At 37.3% G+C, this 12,825-nt stretch overlaps 1 protein-coding gene across 1 annotated transcript in view; it reads right to left on the reverse strand.

Moving 5' to 3' along the window:
* Positions 1 to 12,825, reverse strand: part of DERA (deoxyribose-phosphate aldolase) — a 114,285-nt gene that overhangs the window by 10,362 nt on the left and 91,098 nt on the right. The gene's annotated exons all lie outside the window — the stretch shown is intronic.

The following is a 12,825-nucleotide window of genomic DNA, read 5'->3' on the forward strand; positions in this document are numbered from 1 at the left end:
GTGAATCTTCTAGTGGTTTTGAAAAATGTATAGTGTTATATATCCATCTTTACAGTACCATACAGAATACTTCCACTGCTCTAAAAAATGCCCTATGCTTCACATTTTCATTTCCCCCTTACTCCAGCAATCACTGAACTTTTTACTAACTCAAGTTTTGCCTTTTCCAGAATGTTATATAATTGGAATCACGCAGCCTTTCAGACTGGCTTCTTTCACTTAGCAACATGCACTTAACATTCACTTCTGTCTTTTCCTGGCTCATTTCTTTTTATTGATAAATAGTATTCCATTGCATAACTGTTCCACCATTTGTTAATCTATTCACCTACTAAAGGCTATCTTGGTTGCGTCAGTTTTGGGCAAATATGAATAAAGTTGCTATAAACATTCATATGCAGGTTTTCGTGTGGGCATAAATCTTCAAATCAGTTGGGTAAATAACTAGGGGGGAAATTGCTAGATTTTACAGTAAGACCATATGTGGCTTTGAAGAAAGCTACCAGATTATCTTTCAATGTAGCTACACCATTTTGCATTCCCAACAGTAACGAATCAGAGTTCCTGTTGCTCTACATCTTCAGTGGCAATTGGTGGTGTCAATTTTTGAACTTTAGGCAATCTAACGGGTATGCGTACAGGTCAAGTACAGATTATATTTTGTTAGATTAGATTATACCAACTATGTCAATTATGAATTACTATTGTAAATGGTAGTTTTCTTAAATTTCAAATTCTGTTTGCCCATTACAGTAAACAGGAAAGAAACAGATTTTTGTATATTAATCTTGTATCACGAAACCTTGGTAAACTCACTTAGTAAATTCAGGAGTTTGTTGTTTTGGAGAGATTTTCTCCATAGACAGGGAGGTCATCTACAGAGAAAAACAGTTTTATATCTTTCTTTCTGTATTAATATCTTGTGGCTGTTGTAACAAATTATAACAAACTTGGTAGCTTAGAGAAAAAGAAATTTATTCTCTCACCGTTCTGGAGGCCAGAAGTCCAAAATCAAGATGTGAGTATGGCTGCCCTCCCTGTGGAGGCTCTCAGGAGAACATGTTCCTTGTCTCTGCAACTTCTTATGGCTGCCAGCATTCCTTGGCTGCATCACTCTAATCTCTGTCTCCACCTGCACATTGCCTTCCCTTCTGTGTGTGAGCTTAATATTCCTTTGCCTGTCTCTTATAAGGACGTATGTGATGGCATTTTGAGTCTACTCGGATAAGCTGGAATAATAACTTCATTTCAAAATCCTTAAACACATCTGCAAAGGCTCTTTTTTTTCCCCCCAAAAAAGGTAATATTCACAGGTTCTGGGGATTAGGATGTAAACCTATCTTTGGGAGCCATTATCAGTCTACCACACTTCCCAATCTTTATACATTGTATTTCCTTTTCTTGTCTTATTGCACCAGCTAGGACTTCCAGTAAAATGTTGAGTAGGAGTGGTGAGAAAGAACATCCTTCCCTGTTCTTAGAGGGGTCTTAGGGGAAAAGCATCCAGTTTCCCAGCAATTAGCTAAAGTCTGTTTGTAGGTATGTTTTATCGAGCTGAGGCGGTTCCCTCTATTCCTAGTTTGCTGAGAGATTTTATTATGAATAGGTGTTGGAATCTGTCAAATGCCAAAATTGTACCAATTGATATTGGCATACATTTTTTTCTTTTTTAGCTTGATACGGTGGATTACATTACATTGAACCAGGCTTGCATATCCGGAGTAAATCCCAGTTGGCTGTGGTATATTATTCTTTTTATACATTGGGCTCATTTTGCTACTATGTTATTGAGGATTTTCACATCTATGTTCATGAGTAACAATTATCTATAGTTTTTCTTTCTTGTAATGTCTTTATCTAGTTTTAGTACTACGGTAATGATAGTCTCACAGAGTGAGTGCTCTCTCTTCTATTTTCTGGAAGAGACTGTGGAGAATTGGTATTATTTTCTTCCTTAAATGTTTGGTAGAATTCATCAGTTAAACCATCTAGAGCTAGTACTTTCCTTTTTGGAAGGTTTTAATTATTTTTCTTTAATAATTTATTAAAGTATTAAATATCATTATATTATTAAATAAATAAGCAAATTTATTATGTTATAACACTCTATAATTAAAACATTTTATAAAATAAATAAAATTAAAATAACATCATTAATAGACATAGGCCTATTCAGACTATTTCCCTCTGTGGGAGTTTTGGTTGTTCGTATCTTTCAGGAAATTGATCCCTGTAACCTACATTATCAAACTGTGGGCAAAGAGTTGTTCATAGTATTCCTTTATTATTCGTTTAATGATCATAGGAACAGTTTTGATCTCTCGTTTCTGATATTAGTATTCTCTCTTTGATTCTTGGTTATTCTGACTAGAAGTTTATCAATTTGATTGATCTTTTCAAAGAACCAGCTTTTAGGATTTTAAAATTTTCTCTATTCTTTTTGTTTTCAATTTCATTTAATTTCTGCTCTAATTTTGATTTCTGTTGTTCTCCTTGCCTGAGACATAAATTATGGTTCTTTCTCTATGTCCTAAGGTAGAAGCTGAGATTATTGATTTTTGATCATTCTTCTTTTCTAATATATGCATGTTATAAATTTCCTTCTAAGCTCTGCTTTTGCACCATTTCACAAATTTTGATGAGTTGTATTTTAATTTTCATTTAATTCAAAAGAAATTTTTAAAATTTTTCTTGAGAATGTCTTGAACTATGTATTATTTAGAAGTATGTTGTTTAATTTCCAACTATTTGGGAGAGCTATCTTTCAGAAAAAGAGCTGAAAGATCAATAACAGAAAGAGCTATCTTTCTGTTATTGATTCCTAGTTTAGTTCCATTTCAGTCCAAGAACATACTTTGTATGGTGTCTATTCTTTTAAACATTGAAGTGTGTTTTAAGAGCCAGGATGTGTCCTTTCTTGGTGAATGTTCCATTAGAACTTGAAAATATGTATTCTGCTGCTGTTGGACGGAGTTCTCTATAAACATCAATTTGATTATGTTGATTAATAAGGCTACTCAGGTCAACTACATCCTAGCTGATACTTCTGCTTTCTTGAGCTATCAACTACTGAAAGAGGGGTCTTGAAGTCCAGCTATAATAGCAGATTTGTCTATTTCTCTTTTCAGTTCTACCAGATTTTGCCTCATATTTTGATGCTCTGTTGTTAGGTGCATACATGTTTAGGATTGTTTAGGATGTCTTCTTGGAGAAATGAGCCCTTTATTATTACGCAATGTCCTTCTTTGTCCAACCCCTGAAAATGTTCCTTTTTCTGAAGTCTGCTTTGTCTGAAATTAATACCCCTACTTCTGCTTTACTCTGATGTTAGCATGGTATATCTTTCTCCATCTCTCTACTCTGAACCTTCAAAGTCTTTATATTTAAAGTGGCTTTCTTACAGATGACATATAATAGGGTCTTACTTTTTATAATTAATTATACCTTTTTCTATTTGTTGTATTTTTTATTAATTGTTACACCTTTTTCTACCTTCTCTGGTTTTAACTGAGCATTTTATATGATTCCATTTTATCTCCTCTCAGCATATCAATTATACTTCTTTTGTATACTTTTTTAGAGCTTTCAATATATATTTTTAACTAATCTACCTTCAAATAACACTATATTGCTACACAAGTACTGCAGTTACCTTTCAACCAAGTATTCCTAATTTCTCCCTCCTATCCCCTATAACACTGCTGTAATTCATCTTCACTTATCCATATGGTATAATCTTTAAACAGTTATCTTTTAGATCAACTGAGAAAGAAACATAATTTATTTTTGTTCTTCACTTATCCTTTCTCTGACAGCCTTCCTTTTTAATGTAAATCAGAGTTTCTGACCTATATAATTCTCCCCTTTCCAGAAGAACATTTTAACATTTCTTATAGGGCAGATCTGCTGGCAATGATTTCCCTCAGTTTTTAATATGTCTAAGCCCTTCACTTTTGAAGGGTAATTTCACTGAATATAGATTTTTAGGTTGGTGGGGTTTTTTCCTTTGATACTTTAACTATTTCACTCTACTTGCTTCTTGCCGACACGGTTTCCAATGAGAAGTCCACTGGAATTGTTTCCTTTTCCTTTTCTCTGGCTCTTTTCTGAAATTTTCTATTTGTCTTTGGTTTTCTTCAGTTTGAATATTATATATCTAGAGGTAGTGCTTTTTGTTTCTGTTTGTCTGTTTGTTTTTGATATTTATTCTGCTAAGTGTTTGAGCTTCCTGGATCTGCAGCTTGGTACCTGTCATTAATTTTGGAAAATTCTTGGCTATTATTACTTCAAATATGCTGTCTACTCAATTTTCTCTTTCTTCAAGTATTTTGGGTACATGTGCCACACATTTTGAAATTGTTCCACAGTTTTTGAATGTTCTGGTTTTTTTTCATCCATTCTTCTCTTCACATTTCAATTTAGGAGATTTCTTTTGACCTATCTTCATAGTCACTGATTCTTTCCACAGCCCTATCCAGTCTACTGATAAGGCATTCTTCACTTCTGTTTCAGTGTTTTTGATTTCTAGCATTTCCTTTCGAGTTTTTCTTAGGGTTTCCATCTCTCTGTTTATATTATGTATCATTCCTTCATGTTGTCTACTTTTCCCATTCAAATCATTAACATATTAGTCATAGTTACTTTAAATTTCTCTTTCTGATAATTCTAACATATCTGTCATATCTGACTGGTTCTGTTGTTTGTTTGTCTCTATAGATTCTGTTTTTTCTTGCCTTTTAGGATGTCTTGTAATTTTCCCTTTTTAAAAATTTTTTTTAAATTTTATTGATTTATTTACTTATTTATTTTTGGCTGCACTGGGTCTTCATTGCTGCGTGCAGGCTTTCTCTAGTTGTGGTGAGCAGGGGCTACTCTTTGTCTCAGTGTGCTGGCTTCTCATTGTGGTGGCTTCTCTTGTTGTGGAGCACGGCTCTAGGCACGCAGGCTTCAGTGGTTGTGGCATGCGGGCTCAGTAGTTGTGGCTCGTGGGCTCTAGAATGCAGGCTCAGTAGTTGTGGTGCACGGGCTTAGTTGCTCCACAGCATGTGGGACCTTCCTGGACCAGCTCGAACCAGTATCCCCATGCAGGCGGATTCTTAACCACTGTGCCGCTGGGAAAGCCCCTCTCTTGTAATTTTCTGTTGAATGCCAGTCGTGACATCAGGTAATAGGAATTGAGATAGATAGGACTTCAGTGTGAAATTTTATGTTAATCTGGCTAAGAGTTGGGCTGTGTTTAATGTCTGTTGTAGCCACAGGTATTGGAGACTTCAAGTCCTATAACATCCTGGTTTTTGTCTCTCATGTTTACTTTAGGCTTCCTAAGTCTTCCTACTTAGAGACAGTCTATATCTTTTAGCTCTGTCAGCCATAATCCACTATCCTGGAGCCCTATTGCTGTGATGATAGTGTATGGGAGAGAGAAAGTATTTTATAGTCTTATTAAATTTTAGTCTTTAAGTGGGCCTTTGTCCTTGGGCTGTAAGCTTCATAAGTATGTCTTGGCTTTTCTCCCCTACTCTGGTGAGGTAGGCAGACTAGAGTGAAATGCCCTCCCAGGTAGGATAAGGTTCTAATAAAGTCTTTTGCCCTGGAAAGCGGACCTTTGACAGGGAGAATGCTCTGGGCATATTTCATAATGATTATCTTCCCCTTCCCCTGCCACGGCCAAGAGAGGATCTTCCTTGGCTCTTCACTGTGAGAACCTGGGGTTCCTGGAGGGAAAAGCCACAAAAGTGTGGGGGCCACATGCAGCCTCCAGCACTTTGTCAAAGTTACTGTGTAAGTGTTTCTACCAGTTTATGGCTCTAGCAGGTAAGCAGATCTCAGCTGTGACCCTCAGGATCTTCCTGTCTCTACAGATTTCAAGGTGGCAGTTTGCCCTGTGACTTAAGCTCCTTAATGGGTCTGAGAAAAGTCACTGATTTTCAGTTTACTTGGCTTTTTCTTGCTCCAAGGACAGTTATGACAGTTTCCAAGCTCTTCACATGTCAAAGCTGATACCAGAAGTCCTTAAATTTTAATGCAAGAAGTCCTTAAATCCATATGGAAATCACATATGGATCAAGATACAAATTATATACAGTATTTACAGTGTTTTGGACAGACGCCAAGTAAGTATTATAGTCAACAAGAAATGGAAAGGTTCAGATTCACTTTAGCGAAAACAAGGGAAGGTTTCATAGAACGGGGAATTTGGGAGAGACCTTGAAGGAGAGAGAAAATGTGAAGATGAGAGGGCAGATGGAAGAAAACCACCATTAGAAGAAACACCAAAAGCATAGAAAGTGCAAGACACATCCCAACAATAATAAGTGGATGCATCTAAGGAATCTCTATGAGGGACAGGGAGCAGAGAGACAGGGAGTGGTGATATTTGGGGTGTGTGTGTCAATGCGTGTTTTAAAAACTGACTGTAAAAATCCGTTGATCACCTGAGATCAGTGTTTAAGATACTAAATTGGGTGTCTGTCCTGGAGGGGTTGCGGAAGGACAATTGAGAATCAGAGACCACATAAGAGATTCAAATAGCAGGGAGGCAGGCACTCCTGGCTATCTCTTTAAATCCAGGAATAAGGCCGAGCTTTAATTACACAAAATACTTTAGAAAGTACACTCGTATTTTACAACTGTCAAAAGAACAATGGATTTTCCAGCGGGACTAGATAGGCACACACTTTGTTTTACTTATTTTAATATTGCTTCCCTTGCCCCCTCTGCTAAAACAAAATTACCCTAGAGAAATAAATGCTAGATTTCGAATTACCAACACCACAGAGCACCACAGATTCTCCTCAGAGCTCATGTAAATCCGACATTAAACCAAGCTCACCTCTGCTCAGCTTGGGGAAAAAAACCTTATGAGAATATGAGAAAATATCTCACAATTAAAATAGCTGTCCATATAAATGTTCTTTCATCAGTGCCCATAATTTCAATGAAATAACTAAACTAGGAGATGAAAGGCCTGAAAAGTCAAAAGTAACACATTAAATAGACTAGTATTCAACTGTGATTGGTTGAAATTAAAATTAATAATAAATTTATAGTATGATATTATATTGTATTTTTTTTATTTTCCAAATTTGAAATCTCTAGCACAAGACTTTTTTCGTGGTCTGAAGCAACTCAAAGCTTTTCTAAGGCCTATAATTGCAAGTCTCCATGGTACAGTTTCATTAAAAACTTTCATTAAGCAACAGCTGCCCTTGTATACGGTCTTCTAATCAATTCGGTCAAACAGAATGACTTCTAATCAGCTGTTGATAAAAATAGAAGATGAAATTCTAATTCTAATAGATTAACCACAAACTCAAGACAGTCTTCAAAATCCATCTAGCTCTATTCTCCAGTGGATTTAATGACTATTCAGCAACTCATTACTAAATAGAACAAGATGAACATTTTCCAGTTCATTAAAGAAATGTACTATGTATTTTTGCATTGTCCTCATGATTCGTTACAGGGAGTCTTAATTACAAGATAATGGATAATGGTTATTAAATGCAGACTGCAGTAATGAAGCTCTATTCATTTGCGAACCTCAGAGACTGCAAAGAGAAGAAAATAAAATTACTAGCTTCAAAAGATTAACGGATCAAATTATTATTCAATTTTGAAAATCTCATTCAGACTTCACAGAAACAAGAAGAGATTAAAAACTAGTATTAAGACCAAAGTAGTACATTTAAAAAAATAATATCTTAAGGCTATTACTGCCTAATAAGCTTCAGATGTGATTATTAGAAAAACATACAGCTAACAATGGGAAAACATACATTTTTATTTCCTGAACAAATCTTACTTATGAGATAGGAAGTAACTGGTAGGATCTTAAAGGGTGTCTTGGTGAACATGGAAGATATATGCTACTAGGCTACAAAAGAACAGCACAATGGAAGGTATTATGAACATTTTATACCTCACTAATGAAAAAGAGGATTTAAACTCAACTGTCGCTTGAGAAAGCTCGTCATTAAGCGGAATTCATGCCAACCCTATAATAAGAGTTTCTGGGCACATTATTCATTAGCACCATGTTTTCTATTGCTCTGTAAGAAACCACCAATTCAAGTCAGCAAGCGAGTTTTGTATGGTAATTCTGACAGTAATTTATACTTGCAATCTGCAATGGGACACTTTAAAAAAAAAACAAAAGACAAATGTACTGTACAAAAATATGAAGCCCCCAATTAAAACCATATTCTTAGATATTATGTTCTTTCACTCATCGTAGGCTTGAAAATAATTTGGGGTGAGATAAAAAGATCCAGTCTATGGCTGAAGAACTGGCCAGAGGAAGGATGGAAGCAGAGGCCCCTGTGGAGATAGCAACATGGTGCTTCTGCTCAGTCTGGAAGTACAGCACAAAGCCATCCTTATGTGATCCAGGGATACTGGCTAATCTTGTGAAAAGTGGCGGAAACGTTTTCCAGAAGAAAGACGAAAGCCTAAGAAGGAAAGAAAAAAATAGAAACACAAGCTCTCTCAGTTCTTTCCTTCAATCTGAAGAGTGAGCTCTGGAAATACTTCTCATTTGGTCCAGTCCATCAAGTGAAAAAAGCAACAGAGCATCACAGTTAAGCAGTAAGGCATGTTCAAGCAGAAGGGCAATCAGAAAGCAACCACAATCTCAGAGTTGGAAAATATCTCCAATACCCTAAAGGTAAGATTGGCTCATGATAACCACATTCCTTGCAGTTGCCTTCCTCTCAATAAAAACAAAAATGTGGCCATTTAAAACAATGCAGAACAGTATGATTCAAATGAAATGCAAGGTGGGAACTGACTATATAATCCTTGGTAATTGACAATAATGTCCCTAGGAGAATATTCTAAACAATTATGGTAACCATACAAAGATATATGGTAGAATGGCTTGACACAAACAAGAGTCCTTGAGCTATGTCTAATATGCCCGAAGTTTCCTTTCACTTCTAAAACTTAGGTTACTTGAAATGAGTTTTAGAACTAGAATAATGCTAGAGATGAGTAACCAATCAATGCAAATAACATCTATTTTATTTAAAGCCATCTTATCTTAAAATGACACAACCATACCTAACACATCTTTTTCTCCTTCCCATCTGCTGGGAGGGAAGAGGCAGATGCAACCTCAATACAGGGTAAAATGTGATTTGGTATCACTATACTTTGGCAAAGAAGAGTAAAATGAAGAAGTGTTTTAACAAAATAACAGCTGAATTTCATTCTGATTGCGCTTTCTATTGTCACTAACAAGTTTGGAATATCTAGAATATATATTAACATTAAAAGTCAGGAACGCTTGTGTGGAATCTATTAACTCAAGAGAAAATTACTCAAAATGAAGAAAGAGCTGCTTAAAATGGACTTAGAAATACATTTTACTGAACAAAAAGCAAGCTAGAAAATTAGGCTACTTTATCAGGATTAGAAAGTGCTATGAATTTTAAACACAAAGCTTTTAAAAACAATGCAGAGGGCTTCCCTGGTGGCGCAGTGGTTGACAGTCCGCCTGCCGATGCAGGGGACGCGGGTTCGAGCCCCGGTCCGGGAAGATCCCACATGCCGCGGAGCGGCTGGGCCCGTGAGCCATGGCCGCTGAGCCTGCGCGTCCGGAGCCTGTGCTCCGCAACGGGAGAGGCCACAGCAGTGAGAGGCCCGCGTACCGCAAAAACAAACAAACAATAAAAAACCAATGCAGAGCATATTTGAGATTATCATACCTCAATGTCGTCATAAATCTTTTTTTTTTCCAACAATTGATGGTAAGTATGTAGAGTGACTTTTTACAGTGACCTGCCTTTCATAAAAGAAGTTGTGTTAATTTTTCTAAGGGGTGTTATCTCTAGGTGACTGTTTCACTGTACCTGGAGATTCATCTGCTTCCCATTAGCAGATCCATAGATGGGTGAACCTTGAAAAGCTCTGAATGGAAAGTATTTACCACGTGGAGCTCTCTAGCCAGCCACCTGGGTTATGCAGTTAGCACTTACCAACCACTTACAAAGACAATGCCGCCTCTGTTCACAAATTGTTATCAAGTTTAAATTCTCGCTATTTTTCAACTAGTCACACCTTCATTTTTATCTTTATTCCTTTTCACTCAGCCACCACCAGAGACCTTGAGTCGTCAACAAAAGACAGACATGCTGGTAAAAGAAAAAGTGACAGAGCCCAGCGGATCTCATCTGTGGGTGAGGGTATAATCGGAACGGGTCACCACAAACTTTTGCCAAGTCATATGCACCATCAGGATGTTAGGGTCATTCACAAATTCCTGAAAACACACCAGGCAGGGAAAAGGAGGAAGAAGAAGTCTGTGAACTGGGCAGGAAGAATGGTTCTGACCTAGACTGTGCGAAAGTCATGAGTTAATACAACGTGTCTGCATGCTGGATCCATTTTACATATTAACCAGAACTCATGTAAGACCTCCCTGGATGCCAACTTTTTCCCCCCTCAAGGCACTGCTTTGACAGTGAATAAATAAATATATATGCTCATATCCTGTATTCCCCTCATAGCAGAAGGGCTATGGGTTCCTTTTCCAAAACTCTCAAATAGAAATTGCATATAACCACACGGTAAGAATATGTATTTCATACAAATAGTTTACACCACACACTAAATACAGGGGCTTTATCTGTCTTTCACAAAACTTCCTATTACAAAACTAGTAAGTCTGATTTAAGGCTGCTGCATTTTAGGAGATCTCCTCCCCCAAAAAGCAGAATATTAATAGTTTCTTAATATGTATATGTTAAGTCTTCATCTACATTCCTTTTAGACCTATATTTAAAAATTTTGACACATATTTAATGTTTTTAATACTGCCTGTATAATTGCCTTGAGTGTAGCATTTATTTCCTCCCCCTAAAGTACGTTTTATCATAGATGTAATTTCTCCCAGGTATTTCAGGGGAGTTATTAAATGTCAAAATTCAAAGTGAATATATAGGTAACTTTAAAATGTAAAACCTCAGTGAAGAAAAAATTTCAGCTGTTAAGTTGATTACCAAAAATGGGAAATGGGATTCACAGTGATAACCTATGAGGGAAAAAGGCATTTAGAAAACTGGGTTAGAGACAGCTAACAGTGTCAGCTTGTGCTGGAGATCCATTTACTTGTGTTTCTGTCACAAATATCATAAATTTATTCTTGAGAAAGAATAAGGTTCTCTGGGTTGACTTGGCCCAGGTTTTTATATTTAATACATGGAAATAAAAGAGCACAAAAATTTTTAAGTATGAGGAGCTAAAAAGTGTTGAAATATGGAATGAACAGGTAAGACGGGTTTAATTGTGGCATTTTTTTCATTTCAAAACCTTCAACTGCTTAAAGAGTAAAATCCTAGAATTTCCGCTCTCCAGGATCTGAATTTAGCCTAACTGTTTCCTTCTGCTGCTCACCCTAAAGTATCTTGGACTCCAGCTAATTCTGATGATGATAATATAACAACAAGAGGAGGAGGTCTTTTTTTTTTTTTTCTGAGAACTTACTATGAGCTTGGATTTATGTATCTATTCTCAACTAATCACAATAACTTGAAAGACAGGTACTCTTACTATCTCCATTTACAAATGATGAAACCAGGTGATATAGAAGAAACTGTCTAAGACAACAGTTTTTAAGTCTCATAAATGGGGACTTCCCCGGCACAGTGGTTAAGAATCCGCCTGCCAATACAGATGACATGGCTTCAAGCCCTGGTCTGGGAAGATCCCACATGCCGCAGTGCAGCTAAGCCCGTGCGCCACAACTACTGAGCCTGAGCTCTAGAGCCCATGAGCCACAACTACTGAGCCCACGCCTAGAGTCCATGCTCCACAACAAGAGAAGCCACCGCAATGAGAAGCCCACACACCACAACGAAGAGTAGCCCCCGCTTGCTGCAACTAGAGAAAGCCCACGCGCAACAACGAAGACCCAACGCAGCCATAAATAAATAAATAAATTTATTTTTTTTAAAGTCTCATAAATGGAATAACACAGCTTTTTCTAACTCAAAGTCCAGGCGTTTCACCACTACACACTTCTACGTCCTAAATCAGACTCATTATTGTTTTGCAGAAACACCCTCTACCTTATCAACTTTCTACTCTCCATCTTTGCTCTCCGTCAAAATCCTACCTGGCCCAGTTCAACTGTTTCCTTCAATATGAAATGGCACTGATACTGCTTTCTTCCCATTTTGAATGTAAATGTGATGACTGGAGCTGTGGCAGCCATCTTTCAACCATGAGGGAAAAGCCAAGAGAATAACAGAGGCACCAATCTTGTCAATGATGATGAACTAACAGCAGTGGCTGGCTACACCTCCAGACTTCTTGTTATATGAGAAAAATAATTCCTTATTTATCTGAGCCATCGTTGTCAAGTTCTGTGCTATTTGTAACACTCCATCCTAACTGATGCAGTCCCTAGACTATTTACTTTCCCTCTGCTGACCTAGAAATTCAATGGTGCACTACATCTTACATCTGTTAATGTCGCTCTCTCTGCAATTGCTCTCTGCAGCCAAGGACACAAAGTATCACCCCCTACACATGCTCTGCTCTGCGGGGCTGAGACCTCTAGGAAACTACCACCTATGCCTATCCGGGCCCCTAACTCTCCACTCTATCCACATGGGCAAATCAGACAGAAGGAATCAGAGTCCAGCTGAATAAAACGTGGAAGGAAAAGTAGCAGGTAAACAGGGATCCGAGAAAGCTGTCAGGAATTACTAAGAAAAGCTAAAAGGACAAAATCACAGAACAGCAGAGATTTCTGGTGGAGAAGCAACCACCTAAGACACTCGTGAACAAAGCTTCTGTACACCAATCCGTCTGAACAGGTTA

The sequence above is a fragment of the Tursiops truncatus genome, chromosome 11, assembly GCF_011762595.2.
Source record: "Tursiops truncatus isolate mTurTru1 chromosome 11, mTurTru1.mat.Y, whole genome shotgun sequence".
NCBI classification, from domain to species: domain Eukaryota; kingdom Metazoa; phylum Chordata; class Mammalia; order Artiodactyla; family Delphinidae; genus Tursiops; species Tursiops truncatus.